This window comes from Branchiostoma belcheri, unplaced genomic scaffold, assembly GCF_001625305.1.
Source record: "Branchiostoma belcheri isolate BF01 breed outbred unplaced genomic scaffold, Haploidv18h27 scaffold70, whole genome shotgun sequence".
Lineage (NCBI taxonomy): Eukaryota > Metazoa > Chordata > Leptocardii > Amphioxiformes > Branchiostomatidae > Branchiostoma > Branchiostoma belcheri.
In genome coordinates this window covers 1,687,007-1,691,587 of record NW_017804354.1, presented here as the reverse complement: position 1 = coordinate 1,691,587, position 4,581 = coordinate 1,687,007, and positions in this window count along the sequence as shown.

The window sequence follows — 4,581 nt, the reverse complement described above, 5'->3', positions numbered from 1 at the left end:
GTTTGCTGAGCTTGTTTAGTTTGGTAACGCAGAACATGCACACATACATCGACAAACCTTTCCGGCTCCATACTTGTTTGTCAGGCCACACTTTGACGACCTGGTGAATCTGAGGGTACAGCGGTACCATGCTGTCGCCAAAAACAGTTCTGTAGTTTCTCCACTTGACGGCATTATTGCATAGCAAACACGTTTTGGTCGCCAAAACCTCTGTACTCCCTAGCATATTCCCCGCCATATTGAATCTGTATGGTGGTGGGCGGAGCAAATTGAAACATGGGCGCTGATTGGTTAGAAATGGGGTCATGCCAAATAAGGCAAGCTCATGAATATTAATATTCCTGAGGTCGTCGAGTAGAAGATGCCATGTTATTCGGCAGGGGTAAGGGGTGGAGAAGGAATTCGGAGCCGCTGCCCCTGCCATGGGAGGATGTGGAAACCTAGTAAGACAGCAAAGATATGTTCCATGCACTTTATCAATGGAACAAAATCGGACACCCCTGGCACATCTGGGTATGTACCAACCATTTTTGAGCAGATTTCTGTTGATGACGAAATCAGGAGTGAAATGTCAAGAGATGATGAAGATGTGCCCCGGTCCAATGGACATGACTATCAGAAGACTATGGAAGATACCAGTACAATGGTGCACTTTGAGGAGTACGTAAGGTTGCGAGTGGAAATGGGGGAAATGGCTTGCCTGCGCCTTGACAACATAAAGGACAATAATAAAGGACAAATTCAGGTTCTGGACAGGTTTTCCGAACTATGGAGCCTTCCAGGCTTTGTTCGAATACCTGAAACCAAAGGCTGCAGGGATGAAATACTGGAGAGGGGGCGCTTTTTTATACCAAAATGTTGATTTTTAACCCAAAAATTCAGAAGTAGTAAAAACAAAATAACCTTTATTCAATGTGTTTCAAGTACTACTAGAACTGTGTAAAGTTAAGTTGTGGTGCGACCAAGCTATCAAAAGTTACAGCCATCTGTATGAAATACTAATCATAGTTGGCCATAGGCTGCCTTAACCCAACCGAGGTCTAAGTCTATGGTATGGAGTTGAATATAATAATAAGGCATACAAATGATTTCAATACTCACATCACTGCTCCAGAGATTTTCTATTGAGCCCTGCATTCCTCCTGTAGTGGAAAAGATAACAATTAAAATTATTCACTTATAATGCTATGGGTCATTATATCTTTAGGATTTTTGTTATTTGAGAAACAAGGACTGCAATAAGAGCATTATCATTGTTATGTCACTACGTTAAAATAAATTGATACAATTAAAAAAGGAAGACATTTTTTTAAATTTAATTTAATGAAAACAAACCATCATGCGAGATTGTAATCATCTGGATACTGTCCCCATACCCAGCCACCAGTGCAGGCAACTGCGAGTGGTTGATGGCATGCCTTGTCATGACTTCAGAAAATAAATGGAACATGTATTCTTGGTTGTTGAAATCAAGACTGGTTAGAAAGGCCACATACACCATATTTCGCATAAAATGAGTATCCATACTGGTATGAAGATTAAACCTCTCTTTGAAAGGAAACCTGATTTCCACTCACTTACTCTAGTCATCCCTGCTCAAAAGTGTACATACAAACCCACCCTAGATATCATATCGAAGAATTGACAATTAGGGTAGTGGTTAACCCTAAACAGAACACCTGGGGTCCGCGCGGACCCCAGCACTATATATTCTGTAATATCTTTTTTGTTTCTAAAGATTTTTTTCTGAAATTTTAGGTAATTGTCACCCACAAAGTTGTCTCTCAATACAGTGTAGAAAACTCCGTTTCTACCATTTATAAAAAAAATATATCTGATTTTCTTTTGGGGTCCGCGTGGACCCCAGCCGGCTTTCGATCATAATGGGTACACTGGCGTTCTTATACATTACCTTATTTCCGTTTTTATATGTTTTTATGCACTCATCGTATGTCTCCCAAGTTTTCAGAGAATGGTGTAGTAATAGAATTAAATTCTAATAACTTTGTTGTAATTCTGACGCCATATGACGTCAGAGCTAATAATATAGTCCGCCATATTGGATTTTTACCAATGACGTCATCAAATTAGTATATTCTATGCATATTAAATGATTTAACTTATATTTAATTATGTAAGATGTTATTAATGTTGGAAAAGAAGTGTAATTTAATATAAAACTTAAAATTTTTATGTTTAAACCAAAATATAATACTTCTATTTAAAAAAAACTGCCTGCTAGAAACCCGTTACCATGGCAACACAAAAAACTTAGTAGTATTAAACTAATATGAACTTTTTTCCAGAGACATTTTAGGAAAGGTCTCCAAATTTGATACTTCTAGCGCAAGCCGTTTAGCTGCTATCTGAGATCAAAGTTGGGCCTCAAAAGCCCCTTCAGTCTCAAATGGGTTTAAAAATCGGGTATTTCTTCTTTTCTTTACCAAAAAATAGAAAAAGTTCAAAATGTATGATTTTTGTATGTAATGTGGACACAGAGGTTCCCACATCAGTTTGCAAAACAATTGAGCTGGTAGCATGTTGATGATTTCTAAAAATTAGCAAAAAACTGTTCTGGGGTCCGCGCGGACCCCAGGTGTACAGATTAATCAGTCCGGGAAGGTGTTCTGTTAAGGAACCCAAAAGTGAGAAGGTTTGACACTTCAAAATTCACTAGCAATCAAGGTACAAAACAAGAATATGTTTGGTTTCAGTGTATAATCTATAAAAAATATGTGAATATGTGAACATCATCTGAAGTTTGTCAGCTCGTTCCCTTTTTTATATGGCACTATGTGTTAGAGCTATGGTCTTCCCGCCATAGGTCTTATGCACATGCGCGGTGGTCCCCCTGGGATCACTCTGGAGTGAGAGTCTTGATGTGAATACACTGTGAGAATGGACTGAGACTGTGTTGGGTTTTGTATGTCTATTTCCTGGATAGAGGAAGGAGTTAACAAATGGTAGCAGAGGGTGCAGTAGCAGAGTGTACAGCGGAAAGTTTGTTTGTGCGCGGGTTTTGGGCGCCAATCGATTCATCGTCTGACTCGTATCCTTAGTGTTCCACAATGGCGGGGAATAGCGCCAGCGGTGATCGCCACAACCGTCTCCCCCAGTTCGACCTCAGTGTGAAAACGTACGAGCAATATCGTTTCGAGTTGGAGTGTTGGAACGAAGTTACCTCCGTCTCTAAGAAGAAAAGGGGTATTGAGATCCTATTGAGTCTCCCCGAGAGCCAGAAGGATGAGTTCAGAACAAGAGAATTCCTTACCGCTAAGCTTTCAAAGGCCGAACTAACCCCCACTAATGGGCATGAAAACGTAGTGTCAAAACCAGATGAACACCTCCGGCGGGATGACACAGGCCGACTGTGGGAATCCTTTGTTGATTTTGATAGTTTTAGCCGAGGTTCCTTGCCGATCACTGAATATACTGAGCGATCACGTCTCACATGCATTGCTACATATATCTTGCCGTGGACGAGGGTGGCGGGGAAACGGGGGGGGGGTACAGGCCAGTTATCATTAAACATGTCCAACACTTTCACCAGAAGGACTAATGTTTTTTATGTTATGTATGACATAAGAAGTCCGCTGAACATGTGAAATAAGGCACTTATAACACTAAGTGGACACTATTTTTTTTTACTTACATAAACTTCAAGTTTGAAGTGTACAACGTACATGTATGACTCTTCAGTTGAGACCAATGTAGATAGAAACACATCATTGTTAGTTGAAACTTTGCTTATAACGCTGTACAAAATTACAATATGTCAAATATCAAGAGCATAGTTTTAGTTAACATTTATATACATAGTGGGTATTCAGGAATAGGTCGCTATATCTTAATTAACCTGACCTGGAAACACCGCCATACACCACCAGATTCCCCCCAGGGCATGCAGCATTGAGACATCCTCTGGGCAGTCATTGGTAGTCAGCAAATGTGGTCAGCTGACCTCATGGTGGTCTTTCGGAGGTCTCAAGAGGTGTAAGTCGGTTGTCCGCTATTTCCCACCCAAAGCTGCCTGAATTACGCCCCAAGTCTGCCCCCTATCTCCACCTGCCCGCGGTGTTCACGTTTCAAGTTAACGCAATAGACGCAAGTAATTGTTTATAAATGTTGCGTTTTCTTTTAAAAGTGCGTTACTTTTTAAGTTACAAAATTGCATACTTGCATATTTTATTATGTCCATTAGGTTACAGCAAGTAGATTTTATTGATGACATCCTCCTCAAATATAAAACGATCGGGCAACAAAAACAAGTTTGGCAAAAAAACGTTTTTCTACATCTTCAAATTTTAAGATTCTTGTTAAACAAGAATTAAGGCGACAAAACGTGACATAACGAACAACAGGTTTTCTATTCCTGTCCGCGTAAATGTGTAGAAAAGAGGCTTTCGTACCAGCGTGGTCAGCTACTACACTGGTTATTCATATATACAGTGGTAACGGTACACCTTAGACTGTCAGGGACACCTTCTGGGGCACCATCACATATAAAGGGAGTGACATACAACATTCCATTAAAGTAAAACAAAATACTGAACAAGAAACAGAGCCTTCTATTGTCATTTA